Genomic DNA, 15,679 nt, shown 5'->3' on the forward strand with positions numbered 1-15,679 from the left:
TTGAATCCACACTGTCTAATCTTCTCCCGTTGATTAGTTTCAAAAGTATGTTTACTGTTTTGATGCATGTACTTACTGTTAGTTTAAATTTTATGGATGATTTCAAAAACTTAACCTTTTTAATAAATCTTAACTAAAATACTTGCGTGTCATATTCATGACATAAAACTTGATAACTTGGTAATATATAAATTTGCTTGTTCTTTTTTATCTTTTTACCTTGGTAAAATAAAATTTGCAATTTACCTTTAAATCTGTTGAGAATTTTTACCAAATAAAATACCTGGACATATTTCCATATATAATTAATTTCAATTTTTTTCTCATTATAAGCTAAAACTTTCCCAGTAACTAAATTGAAGAAATCTAAATACTGAATTATAAAATAATAAATTTAAGCCCATACTCTCATGCTCATAAAACTGAAATGTCAATTCATTTTCCTTTTTAATTAAAAATTGCCCATGAATATGCTGCTTTAAATGTAAATGTGAATACTCTAAATGCTTTATTAATCTAATTTTAAATCTAAAATTGGATATATAACTAGCAATTTTAGTAACAATGTATTTAGACTTTGGCAATTTTTTTAATAAATTTTTTTATTTTATAATTATTTTAATTTTACATATCAGTCATGGACAATTTACTTTTATATCAGTTGTATAACATTAAATCAACCTTCAATGATAACAATTATTATTTTTCCAAGGTTTCCTGGGCATAACAACACTGCAATGGATACCTTCCCAAGGGTCCATAGAATTACTTTAAATTAATATTCTATTTATAGCTAAAATTTACTTACACTTTCACTGTGGAATTCTTATTGATTATTTGGTTAATAAGTATAATGAATAGGTGATGGAAAATATCAAATTAATAGATAATAAGGAGAGGCATACAGATCAATATATACATACAAAAATACCTATGCAATTAGTAGCCACTTATGTATGAAGGTATCTATATTTATGAGCTAGAGCTTCTATCAGCACAACATTTCTAGGATAAATTGTTTGCTTTTCTTTTTTATTAAATTCAATGTTAGATAATATAATAAACACCATCAGTTAGCTATAAACCATAAAGTTAAACAATAAAGGTATACTGCCCTCAGAAATTTATATAATAAACTTGGTTTAAATTTTTAAGTAGAAATATATAAATTTTATTCTAATTTTTTTTTGTATTTTCCTGGCAAATACTGTGACTAATTCTGTGATGTGTTTTTCCACAATTCTAACATTATTTTTTACAGTAATACAATGGTTTTTCTGCAAAGAAAATACAGATCAGTGCATTTGCTGTTATCTGATCTAAATTGTAGATACTGTTTTAATCTCCTTGAATCAATGTTTTTCAAACCTTTTTTTCTGGAGGAACATGTAGAAAGTAAGAGAAAGATGGTCCTTGTAAACAAAAACAGATTCATTAAGCCCTGCTCTTCATCTTAAGTGCTGTTGTTAGGGCAACTAAACTTCTAAAAAATTCATGAAAGGAAAGGACATCACCTTAAGAGATGATTTAAGTAGTCATAGCAACCACCGTCTTCAAAACAAGTATCTGTGCCCAATGTTCCTTTCCTTCCTCCTGACTTAAGATTTGTAAAATATTGTTGCCCTCTTTCTACACATTTTGTTTACATGTTATAAATATAAAAAAAAATTCAGAAATGCCAAGCTGTGACCGGCAGTTTTTCTCTGACAGGAGACAGACATCAGCAAACGTGAAGATGGTGCTATTTGTAGTATTTCCTCACAGACTGTGGAACCATTATATTCAATATCTAGCTGACACTAAGAATGTACTTTGATAACATCAGCAACAGCAGTTGAAATACTAAAATGCCTTTGAGAACTCAAGAATTTGGGGTGTTGGACTTCAAGCAAGATTTAGATCTAGTAATTATTTATTATATTATCTTTGAATATATTTTTTGCTTCTTATTTTCTACTTTTATTTTTCCCTGATGTTCTTGGTTCTCTCAGGTACTACTGCAAAATAACTGTCTGCTAACTGCATACTTGACTTATGCTCCAGGAGCATCTTAACCCTACTTGATTCCCCCTGCCCCATTTCCCCTCTGTGATATATGAGGTCCAGGAACACAGATGATATCTCACAGTTCAAGATGGAAATTTTCTTGTCAAACACATTGGCACATGGATAGAATCCCAGAACCAGAGAGGCTTACACAGGAGGATTCCAAGTTTGAAATCAACATAGACAGCATAATGAGTTCAAGGCCATTGTAAGATTTATAGTGAAATCTTGTATACTTCTTGAAATTATTTAGGTCAATTTTGCTCTTTAACCATTTCACAAATGCACACTTGGTGTTTAGCTCCCTTTCCCCAGGACCTTTGCCATCTCCTCACATTCCTTCCAACCTCTTTACCCTTATCCCTGTAAATATTTTAACATATTTACTAGTTTTAGTTCCTTCCACATCCCACAGAGTTTAATCAGAGCCCTCTGTCAAATACTGAGTTTGGAATTAATGATTGGTACACAAGTGGATATAATGCTTCTCCTTCTCCAAGAAGTATGTAGTGTATCCCTTTAAATCCCTCCCCCTGACTGTAACTGAGTGTGAAGAGGGTCTGATTCCTGTGGACCCAGTGCCAGTATGCACAGCTGCTGTGAGTTCATGGTTGCTATGTACATGTCCTTCTTAGAAGATTATATTTAACAGCTCCTCTCTCCATTCTCTGGCTCTCACACTCTTACCCAATTCCATCACATATTCTGAAATGTTCCATAAGCCTTATTAATGCTGTGCAAATGTCTTGTCCAGGATTGAGACCTCAATCACAAAACTTATTTTTCAAAAACATTATATAAATATAAATATATAAATATATAGAGAGAGCATATATATGCATGTATATAATGTATATGTGAATATACATAACATATATGTGTGTATATGTATATGTGACAGCAAAGGTTTGTTTTGGACTCCTATCAAAATTTCCCTGTTTTAATGATTTCTAGCATCTGATATTCTGCAAATTCAGGAATAAGAAGGGAAAATGAACACCTCTATGTACCTCCTTACACACAGTTGCAACATGAACTCCCAAATAAAAGTGCCTTTTGATTTATTAAAATGTTACCTGATGCCAAATAAGTTGAAGTCCCATCTGGTGGGAATTTACAAGTTAAAAAGTCACAGTCCACATGAGTTGGCTTAGGCATGTAAGTGAGGGAACCCTTGTATAATGGAATGATTAAAAGTTTCTAAACGTTGTTTTAATTCAATCAATTAAAAGCATAAGCAGCATGGGTTTGATTGAGTCAATTTAAGGAACTGCACAGTAGTCAATGTGTTGTCAGCAGGAGTGAAAAATTCATGTATCACCTACACACAGCTTGAAATTTGCATCCTTCAATTGGATATATCAAACAACCTTTTACCATATCAAAGAAAGTAACTAATTTTGCAAAAGGAAAGAAGAACACAAACAAGAGACATATATTGGTAGTTATTACTACCTTACCTGTCCTCTAGCGTTTGAAATGCTTAAAAATTACCACATCTTCTTTATGAAAATTTTTTACCTTTTTCTGTAACTTCCAGTTTCATCATCACTATACAAATGTACTTGGTCTTTTCAGAATTAAAAAAAAGAAATTATTTATTAGGATTTCTGCAATATACATATGATGTGTTTACAATCATCATAAAAGTCATTGATTTGTTAGGAGTTTGCATCAATAGTAAATGTTGTTAAACCTGGAGATGCACAGCTGTAGCCAAAAGAAGATGAAATATGCTCTTACATAATTGATGTGCTGAAAAGATAACAAATATGGAAAACTCGTAAAATTTCTCAAGTTTTTGATGAATAAACTTGTCTTGAGGAGAGCAGATTCCTTTTACAGTGTTCATATTTGGTGGGAAGAAAGAAAATCAGTGGGCATAAACCAAGTAAAAAGTAACAGAAAACAATGAACAACACCAACCTGGATATGTCCATTTCACCAGTGTAAGATAGGTAAAGATTATTCCTAAAATTGTCAGAGTCTGGGTGATTTTAACAAAATTCTTCTTTACAAGCTGTAGAATTTATGTATAAATAATGAAAAGCTTTGCTCTCTCCTTGTGTCATCTAAAGTGGTATTATACTAGTCTTTAGTTTCATAACCTTACAAATCATGGAAGGCACTGTGATCTCATGGTCTAGATGGCATGAAAATAATATACAGAGGAAGTTCTGGTGAGGGCTACAAAGGACTAGGACTTCAATATTGTTATTTAATTTAGGTTTTCTAATCTGATTGTAGTAAATCCATAATAATTTATCTTAAACTGTCAGGAGCTATGTGAATATTAATTCTAAATACTGGGGGCTTTTTAAATTTTTTTTAATTTTATTTTACAATACAATTCAGTTCTACATATCAGCCATGGATTCCCTTGTTCTCCCCCCCGCCCCGCCCCTTCCCCTTCCCCCCAGCCTACCCCCTATTCCCACCTCCTCCAGGGCAAAGCCTCCCCCAAGGACTGAGATCAACCTGGTAGACTCAGTCCAGGTAGGTCCAGTCTCCTCCTCCCAGGCGAGCCAAGGGACCCTGCATAGGCCCCAGGTTTCAAACAGCCAACTCATGCAAATGAGCACAGGACCTGGTCCCACTGCCTGGATGCCTCCCAAACAGATCAAGCCAATCAACTGTCTCACCCTTTCAGAGGGCCTGATCCAGTTGGGGACCCCTCAGCCATTAGTTCATAGTTCATGTGTTTCCATTCGTTTGGCTATTTGTCCCTATGCTTTATCCAACCTTGGTCTCAACAATTCTCGCTCATATAAACCCTCCTCTTTCTTGCTAATTGGACTCCCTGAGCTCCACCCGGGGCCTAGCCCATGGATCTCTGCATCCAGATCCCTCAGAGCTACAGTAATAAAAACAGCTTGGTACTGGCATAAAAATCGACATGTGGACCAATGGAATCGAATTGAAGACCATGACATTAATCCGCACACCTATGAACATATAATTTTTGACAAAGAAGCCAAAAGTGTACAATGGAATAAAGGAAGTATCTTCAACAAATGGTGCTGGCATAACTGGATATCAACATGTAGAAGGCTGCAAATAGATCCATATCTATCACCGTGCACAAAACTTAAGTCCAAGTGGATCAAGGACCTCAACATAAATCCAGCAACTCTGAACCTGCTAGAAGAGAAAGTAGGAAGTAGTCTTGAACGCATTGGCATAGGAGATCACTTCCTAAATAGAACACCAGTAGCTCAGACACTGAGAGAAACAATCAATCAATGGGACCTCTTGAAACTGAGAAGCTTTTGTAGAGCAAAGGATATGGTCAACAAGGCAAAGCGACAGCCTACAGAATGAGAAAAGGTCTTCACCAACTCCACATCTGACAGAGGACTGATATCCAGAATATATAACGAACTCAAGAAATTAGACATCAAAATGCCCAACAGTCCAATTAAGAAATGGGCTATAGAACTAAACAGAGAATTCTCAACAGAGGAAACTCAAATGACTGAAAGACATTTAAGGAATTGCTCAACATCCCTAATTATCAGGGAAATGCAAATCAAAGCAACTCTGAGATACCACCTTACGCCTGTCAGAATGCTAAGATCAAAATCACTGAATACTCGGGGCTTTGTATCATACAATGTCTACATTTTATGAAGGGTGTATATAGACTGTGCCAACCACAGTTCCCGGTACTTCAGGGATAGGGGTGCCATCTATAATCAAATTAGGATCTTCTGTATGAAACATAGTAATAGTGCTAAAAATGAAATACTAAATATTTTGGCACCAAATAAATTCAAGTACATATACGTATATACATGCTAACTTTCAGAACTTTTAAGATTTCCAGAGATGTTGCTCTCTACACATAACAACTATTTAGAGTGAATTTTCATCAATTAAAGAGATGGAGAAATAGACCTGAAGTGAAAAGTAACATGTCCAGTTAAAAAAAAGGTGTAGGAAGTAGTGAAGCCACTATTTACATTCCAAAGACCACCTATTTGTTCCCCCCTTGCTCTTCCTTCTGTATGGTAAATAAGTATACTAAAGTGTTTCATTTCAGACAGGGAGTGTATCTTAGTATAGGGCTCTGACATGCAGGAGACCTTGAGTTCAGTCTCCAGCACCGAAGGAAAAAAGCTTCATTTTTCACCTATATTCAAACATCTCAGATTTCCTAACTTTACATGGATAAAGTATTTCACAGGAAACAAGTAGAAAAGCAACAAGTTTTGCATATGCTCATACCTAAGGAGAGTAATGGGTGCAATGATATAATATTTTTTAATTAATTTGTCATTTGGTAACTTTACAAGTGTGCACATGCACACAAACCAACCTCACCACCTCTGTCCTTTCCCATCTCCTACATTGCCTGTCAGCTCTCTTTCATACAAAATGTTTTTTTCACTTCAATATAGTTCTTCTGTTTGGGGACCCACTAAATTTAACCAGGGCTGTCCATGTGTCCATGAATCAGGAGCTATCTCTACTGGAGCCTGGTCGGCTCAGCATTCAATTTATAACTGGAGGCAACAATTCCCTGTCTTTCAGAAACTATCAACTGTTGCAGGATATTTGATCATACTGTGACACTCCAAGACCATGTTAATAAAGCTACCTTTGAATCAGGGGACAGTTGGTGGGAATTAACCATAGAGAAGCCAGAAATGTGGTTAGAGAGAACGTACAGGAAGGAGGAGGGAGAGACTTAGATTTTGAGCTCTCTTCCAGCTGGGAAGTGTGGATAGAATGACAGCTGGTAGCTCCTTTGCCACTTCTTTGATCTATCAGATTTTTATTCCATTATCTGACTCCTGAGTCTTTACTGATAATAGAGCAGCTTAGATAAACACATTTGGGGTCCAACATAGGGCACATATGTTCAAGCATAGACAAACTGGTACTCTACCTAGCAGGAGACTAGTAGAAAAGGCTTCCCACAGCATGGACACCACAGCCTCCCAGAGCTGGTCCTCTGGCTGATACAGGTGGACTTAAGGCTGTGCTCTCAAGGACCTCAGGGGGGAAAGCCTGCTGACAGCACCATGTGATAAACAGAGCTTTAGACGGAGGCTGCAGAGGCACAGAAGGGCTTTGCAACATTGTTCCGGAGTCATGGTGCTCAGATGCCACAGTTTATGCTCCTTGCTTGCAACTGCCTCTTCCTGTCTGGTCCGTCAAGACAGGTAGCCTGGCCTTTTAAGGCTTGGCTCATGTGGTAAGAAAAGGTTACAGGCATGCAAATAGCCAGGTCCAGACTGAGGAAACTTCTGAACAGGTACAGTATGCTTGAAAATGTGCTTAGAAGCCAGAGAGAGAGAGAGAGAGAGAGAGAGAGAGAGAGAGAGAGAGAGAGAGAGAGAACAGGTAAAGAAAGTCATAGAAAAATAGTTTAAAAATAATATAAGAAAATCCTCAAAGAAAGAGTAGTGTGAAACACTGTGGCCAAAGCCACTTGGGGAGGAAAGCATATATTTGACTTCCTCTTCCACATCACAGTTAACTCATCATCAAAGAAAGTCAGGACAGGAACTCAAAACAGGGCAGGAACCTGGAGGCAGGAGCTGATGAAGAGGCCACGGAGGGGTGCTGCTTACTGGCTTGCTCCCCTGGCCTTCTTTCTTATAGAACCCAATACCATCTGCCCAGGGATGGCACCACCCATCATGGACTGGGCCCTCCCACATGAGTCACTAATTAAGAAAATGCCCTACAGTCCTGCCTGCCTACAGTCTGATCTTGTGGAGATATTCTCTTAATTGAGGCTCTCTTCTCTCTGAGGACACTAGCTGTGTCAAGTTAACATACAACTAGCCAGCACACCATGTAACCAAATTGTCAGGTTTCTTGTATTGTTTTGTTAGTTTTGGTTTTCCGAGACAGGGTTTCTCTGTTTAACAGTCCTGGCTCTCTTCGTAGAGAAGGTTGGCCTCGAATTCACTGAAATCCTGCCTCTGCCTCCCAAGTGCTGGGAAGAAAGGCGTGTTCCACCACCCCTGGCTAAAATTGTCAGGTTTTAATGCCAAATTCATCAGGTAGGGAGATATTCATTCATTAATAATTCTTTTTGTCTTTATTTATGGGGTGATTCACATATGCAGATACTTCAATATTAATTTTGGAAGGACTTAAGGTAAAATACACCAAATTCTAGCTAACTTACTAAGGAGGGGACATGGCAGAATGAACCATTGAGTGGGAGGAAATTTCCGGAAGAGTTTACTGGAGCAAACCCTCTGCCACGTGTTCTATCACAACATTGAGAATATGAAAGAGGGTAGTGCTGTGGGATGGTCTGTATGTCAAATGTGTTGCTGATTGGTCAATATATAAATCACTGATTGGCAGTGGCCAGGCAGGAAGTATAGGCGGGACAAGGAGGAGAATAGAGCTGGGAAGTGAAAGGCTGAGTGAGGGAGACACTGCCAGCCGCCATCAGGACAAGGAAGATGTAAAGTACCGGTAAGCCACAAGCCACGTGGCAAGGTATAGATTAATAGAAATGGATTAATTTAAGCTGTAAGAACAGTTAGCAAGAAGCCTGCCACGGCCATACAGTTTGTAACCAATATAAGTCTCTGTGTTTATTTGATCGGGTTTGAGCGGCTTGGGACTGGCGGGTGAGAGAGATTTGTCCTGACTGTGGGCCAGGCAGGAAAACTCTAGCAACAAATGGCGTCCAACGTGGTGGCAAGAGTTTCCACCTAAAAACTGAAAAAAAGGATTCTAAAACGGAGCTAAAAACAGTTCCTAATTGTCTCTCTCAAATGAGCGGCAGCTGCCGGTTTGAGCTACTGGTAGGTTCCTAGTGTGCGCGCTCGACCTGCCGCCATATGGCGGGAATGAGGCCTCTGCAAGTGGCACATTAAGCTACATTGTGGATTTAGCCTTTGCTAGTACAAAACAAAAAAAGAGGTTTCTGGGCTACACGCTGCTTGGATAAAAGCATAGACCCACGATGGCTCCCAGAGCTGGCGGTAAGCATACTGCCGCCATGTTGGGAAGCTGAAGTGGGCGGAGCCAGCAGCCACAGCACCAGCACCGTTTCAGGCTTAGAAGGCTGCAGTTCAAAGCAATAGGCTCAAGCTAATATAAAAAAATAAGCCAGGTAAAGATGGCTACCACACAAAGAATCTGGATTATGTTCTCTTTGATATTCGTAACTAAAGAAAAACATTTGATTACAAAAGCTGTTGAGTTATGCCAAAATGTATATTTTAAAGGTACCTTGACTTCAAAATTTGGATATAAGGATATGTTGCTTTGGAAAGGAGATTCTGCTTTTGTTCCCACAGAAAGCCAGAGGCTATGGATTTGTTCCAGATTAAGACACATCAGGTTTGACCAGTCAAGACCATCTGAAAGGTCTCCGATGACACCATGGCCCAAATGATCCAACATCCAGAACCGTTTCAAAGCAACTGGCTCAGACGATACACCCTCATGGACTACTCCATAATCCTAAAATATTCTTTGTGTCCCCATAAGATACAGCGCCCCCCTCCAGCAGGAAGTAGTAAGAGAAGCTACGCCCAAATTCCCAAATATACCAAGCTGACTTTGGAGATGTGTAAAGGTTAAAATCTTCCTTTTTAAGAAAAGAAAAGGGGAGGTGCTGTGGGATGGTCTGTATGTCAAATGTGTTGCTGATTGGTCAATATATAAATCACTGATTGGCAGTGGCCAGGCAGGAAAACTCTAACAACAGGGTAGCATGAGTCTCTTGGAGAAGTTCAAGAAAAGCCTCCTGTCTGGATCCAGACTCTACTGCCTTGATAGCATCTACCCCAACCAGGACTGTCAAAGAGGATACTTTCTGATTGTGAGCCACACCATGATCTCCCACCCAGTGCCTGCTAAGATCAGGGCTATGAGGTGTCCACAGTTGGGCTTTGTGATGTCAAAGCAGCTCCACAGCCACTATTGGCTGGGGAGGATCTTGTTGACCTATCGGGACTCAGGGGTGTGGCCTTCCACTGTTCTCGATGGCTTCATAAGAAAGTGCCTCTGAGCCCTGAGCCAGACCAACCCAGGCTTCAGTATGGCGAAGGCAACTAAGAAGTCACAGGATCCTACCAAAAATATCAGGCCATCAACCTCAGGTACCAAGTCTAAGAAAGCCAAAAGTCTCCATGAGCCCAAAACCAGAACTGCTGGCAAGAAGGATGGTGAATCCAGTTCCAGAAGCTGTAGAATGGTAAGAAGGTCCAAGCCAAGTGTAGTCCTTTCTCTAGTGATTTCCACTCCTAACCCTTTCTTGGCCTAGCATTAACCCCTTCCTCAACCCACTGCCCTTCTCCTTCAGTCTCCCTCACGTATTCCATCTTCTTGAAGACCCATATGCCCTTGGCACGTTACTCTGTTGTCCTTCCAGGTGAAAATGATTACCAAGGTCAAGAAAACCCCACCAAGGAGGGCAAAGAGAAAGGCTTCTGAGAAAACTACAACCCCAACAAAAAGGAACAAAAAAGCCAGTGGGAAATTACTATATGGTCACTACCACCACCTGATGAAAGAGATGACCAGGACTGAGACTGATCAAGGGCAAAGAAGCTTGGAGAGCTGCAGTATCTCAACAAGTGACCTGGAAAGCCAATAGCCTCAGAATGCCACCAGAGACCTAGCCATCTGTTCAAAGGTCTAGCAGCTAAGCAATGTCGAACTGTGTAGGCTAAATTTTTACTACACAGTTACTTTGATGTTGATGAAAATAAAATCAATCTGATATGAAAAACAAAGAGTAGGAAATATAAAAAGAATAAGCCACGTAAGGATGGGAAATATACACGACATCTGGATCCTATATAGTGCTTTATTAACTTTAAATTTCTATTAATTAAATTTATTCATTTATTTCACATCTTGACCACATTCTCTCCTCCCATTCCCTTCCCCCACCTCCCCTACCCCCTCCAATCTTCTTCTCCTCTGCCTCCATTCAGAAAGAAGCAGGCCTCATGGTGGAAGCAGGGCCTGTCACTAACTTTAAATTTTTTTAATGCAAATGAGCAAAAAACAACAGTTGCTAAGAGACATTGGATTATTGAAACAGCTGAATTAAACTAGTCTATATATTTTAAGGATGTCTGAACTTCAGAATGGAAATGAGGAAATGTGTTGCATTGAGGGAAAGGTTATACCTTTTTTCCACAGGAAACAAAAAGCTATGGATTCCTTAAAAATTAATGAAGATTAGAGTTGACTGGAGGAGACCTATTGAAAATCTGGTGGCAAACATGAAGGAAGAAACCAAGAAAAACTATAAGACAAGTAACATATATGATGCTCCCTCTGCTATGGCAACAGCTCTGAGAGAAGGTGAGATATAATAAATCCTGTTGGCTATGTACTCCTCATGAGTTATTACATGCCATCCTTTTACATGTTGTGCATGGAGATTTACATTACAACTTGGTTATACAGTCCAAAAGATACATAAAGTTGACAGATGCCTTTTACCTGCTCAAACATAGAGCAGAGAATCAAAATCTTTAGGTGATTTCTGTACACCACACATCCCATATTTGTGTTAAGGCAAATACGTATTTTACCTTTAATAGTCTGTGGGTTTTCAGAAAAACAAGACCAGATACCAATGAAAAAGACAAGTAGGCCAGGTGATTCAGCTCTAGAATGCCTCTGTTGATATTTACTCAAAAATCTGCATCCAGAACAACTTCAAAGTGGCTAGCTGAGATGGTTCAACCTCACAGACTACTCCAGCTAGCACTTCAGTTAAGCCCTGTACTTTCCCATTGCACAGAGACTGTAGAGCAAAGGAAACAGCTAGCTCTCACAGGACATGACCACTACTCCAATTTTCTCAGTGTCCCCTAAAGTTTCTATCACCCCCAAACAACAGAAAGTAATTTTAAGAATATGATGCCTATATTCCCTAGAGGTAGGATGGGTGATTTTTGGTCATGCAGTGGGTTATGTATGTTTGTCATTGTTTAGGGAAGTTACTTGCAAGTTGTTATTGGTCACAGTCAGGGAGGAAATTAAGCAAGGGTCATTAGATTCAGGGATCTCTTTCTGAAATGGAAAAAAAAAGAAGGGGGGATATAGGAATGATAAGATAAAAGGGTAGAAAAGGGTAGATTGTTGAATCTAAGGATTTCTGTATTTTGATACAAATTTAAGGTTATTTTTGTTAGAACTTACTTTATATATGTTTCTACTCTTGATTAAATTTTTGTGTATATTGATACAAAGTTAAGATTATTTTTGTTTTTTTAATGCTGCATATATATTTATGATTATAAAGAAATGCAGGTTAGTAGTTGGTCATCTACAACAATCAAACGAATTCATGCTAGGTATGTTTTTAAAGTTAAACATATATTTTAGATAGATAGATGGTCTTCAAACTCTTCAGAGAACTACAGAATATGGTATTTAAGATGTTTTAATTACATTAGGCTTTTCATGACAGTGAGATACCTCTGATCCTGTCAGCACGAATTTACTTCAGAGAAGATGTTGGGCATCAAAGAACCTCCACATAGAGTTTGCTTTCAATGTGGCAAAAGGTAGCCACTGGGAAAGAAACTGTCCTTCTCTCAATTGCTGACAGTATACTGTCCAAACTGGAAAAAAAAAGACACAAAAGAGGATTACTGCCAAACTTTGTCAAAACAAGGTAAAACAGTCCTTCAAAATTCCTGCTTCACATAAAAGTCTGTCAGATGTTCTAGGCTTGTAGGCTGAAAATGGATATGCCAAAGTTGCAGGGAAAACTTAGATGACTGTCCAGGCAGCCAGCTGTCTCTGTCATTTCTATAGATTTGGAAGTTTTTTGCTCTACACTTTCTGTTTACTCGGTAATATTTTATCCTTCTCAGGTCTCTGATTGGTTGAAGACTAAATTATATTTAGCCTTACAGTTTTCCTCATTAACAAATTCAGAAAAGAGACATAAAGTTTATACAGTTGAGAGATATAAAAGCTCACCTTGTTTATCTAAGAAAATGCTTTAAACTCTAAAAGGATATTTTAGTTTGGTAATACAAGTTATAATAGAAAGTGGTTTAGATATAAAACTTTGGATTCCTCAAGATAGGATAGATAATAGTGTATTTTCTCACAATTTGCCAGATACAAATGGACTAGACATTGTGAATGTAATTGTTTCTATTTTATATAGTTTTACTGTGTTAGAGTTTAAACATTCCCTTTTTATTTAGACAAAAAGGGGGAAATGTTGTGTGGTATTTGCTCACAATGTGACATTCTGAGACCATGCTAATAAAGTTAACTTTGAATCAGGGAGCAGAGCCAGTGGCTAGCTGACAGGAATTAGTCATAGAGTAACCAGTAATATGAATAAATAAGATGTACAGAAAGGTGGAGGGAGGGAATGCACTCTCTTCAAGCTGGGACATGTGGAGAGGATAGCTGATCGCTCCTACACTACTTCTTTGATCTATCAGATTTTTATCCCAATATCTGACTCCTGAGTCTTTATTGGTAATAGAATAACTTAGGTAAACACATCAATTGATAATCAATCATTCAACAAAACAGATTGTTGTCAAATGTGGCTTTTCCAGTTCTAAGACTGATTATTGACAACCTGTCTTGCAAGGACCTATGTCATGTAACTCCAGTTGTGAGTTCGTGGTTCTTGTGGCTGTACTGAGTCTTTAGGATCCCCTTTCATGACCTCAACCCTAACTTTCTGCTCTTATATGCTTTCTATCACCTCTTCTGCCTTGTTTCCTGAGATTTACATGAGAGAATGTATATTATTTTTAAGGACAAGTGAGTCTTCAACACTTATTTATTCTCAGAATCTTGGGCTTCCATGAGGTTCTGCATTCACCATGATACATATAAAGAGAGGCTTCTCTGAATAAGGCTGAGAGTAGCTTTTGTCTGATAGTATAAACACACATGCAGTTTGATCTTTGCAGGCATGAATTTTGAACCAAGCATATAGTAGCAAGCCTGGATTATCTCCAATGGAGGTGTCCTCAAATTAAACCAGAGGGCACTTGGTCATTCACACACAATCATGCTCCTACTGCACAGGTGGACACATCTAACCTGGTAAACTGGGGTTTTGGTTAGTAGGGTTCACAGATGGAGAAGACCAATGTTGCCCATTGGTAACCTAAATAGTACCTTCTGAGAGTTTGAAAGAGAAAAAGTTTCCAAAATAGTGACAGCTTCTTTCTCTACATCTTGTAACCAAGATACATGCTATCATCAGCATTACAGTCTTCTTTTCTAATTCCAACACACAACTGAGAAAATTATTAAGAGACTGCTTTGTTTAATGAGCCTCTGGGAACTCCTTGACAAATCTTTGCAGAAATACCCAGAGCCAGGATTGAGAATTTCATTCAGTAACACGTTTTTAGGTTCAGGATTATTTAGCCATCCCAATCAACACTAGTGAGTTGTTTAATCTCCATGAGATTATGTGCTTTCTGTGTATTTTCTTGCTGTTGATACATAGCTTAATTCTATTGTGCTGTTGATATCTAGCTTCACTCTATTGAATTTTTCCCATTATAACTCTGTTGCAGCTAGGTCATGGCTTTACATCTATTAGTATTTGTTTTATGGAGCTGAATATACCTGTATTTGGAATGTATGCACTTAATAGTATACTATCCATTTGGTGTATTATTCCCTTAATCAGTATAAAATTACCCTCTTTATTACTTCTGATCAGTTTAAGCTTGTGGAGTATTTTGTCGAATACTATAATCACTTCTGTTTTCTAGGTCTACTTGTTTGCAGTACTTGTTTTCTGTGATTGGATTCTAGGTTGGTATCTCATTTTGATGGTGAAATTTCTTGCTGGTAGGCAGCATAAAATGGATCCTATATTCATTATAATCTTCTATTATTTGTCTTATCAGCATATTGCAACCATTAATATTCAGAGTTATTGAATGATGCTTATTAATTTCCATATTACTTTTATTTTGTGATTTTTCTTAGACTCTTTATGATTAACAGTACTGGGGTGTTTTTATTTTTCACCTGTATCCTCTTGAGATTTTCATTTTCCTAAAAGTACTCCTTCTAGTATCCTATGTTGTTCTTTCTCAGTAGTCACATTTCACATTGGTCTGTCTTCATGGAAAAGTTTTATTTGTCCTTTAATTATAAACGATAGATTTGCTGGGTATAATATTTTAGATTGGCAGTTCTGATCTTTCAGAACTTGAAATATATGTTTCTAGGTCCTTCCAAATTTAAAAATATTTACTGAATGATAAGGCAATGTGGCAGGCTGGATTGCTTTGGGGATTCTAGAGATGGTATAACCAAGACTGGTTGGGGGAGGTCTGTGTCATAATCTAGGACCTGAATGACCAAGTGAAGTGGTAGGGCCAAAAGGGAGCATGAAATCAGATATTTATGTGAAGAACCAGATGTATGGAAGTCTAGGCCTAGAGATTTCTTAACATATCTGTAGCACTCATATCACAAATGTGAAATTATATAAATGCAACAATTAAGAATTAAAATTGAATTTGTACCAGAAATGACTGTCATGTTTCAAAGCACAGATGTTCAACTAAGGCATTCATGCATCATTTAAATAACAATTTGCTTGCATGTCCCTGGAGCAAAGGTTGTAATAAAGGGATATGTGAGTCTAGTTCCTCAAGAGTAAGAGATAGGCAGGGAA

At 37.9% G+C, this 15,679-nt stretch overlaps 1 pseudogene; it reads left to right on the forward strand.

The window, feature by feature from the left end:
* Positions 1-10,627, forward strand: part of LOC128108754 (ubiquitin-conjugating enzyme E2 D4-like) — a 54,997-nt pseudogene extending 44,370 nt beyond the window's left edge.
* The last annotated feature ends 5,052 nt before the right edge of the window (positions 10,628-15,679 follow it).

The sequence above is a fragment of the Peromyscus californicus genome, unplaced genomic scaffold (genome assembly GCF_007827085.1).
Source record: "Peromyscus californicus insignis strain IS unplaced genomic scaffold, ASM782708v3 Scaffold_13__1_contigs__length_99412109, whole genome shotgun sequence".
Taxonomy (NCBI): domain Eukaryota; kingdom Metazoa; phylum Chordata; class Mammalia; order Rodentia; family Cricetidae; genus Peromyscus; species Peromyscus californicus.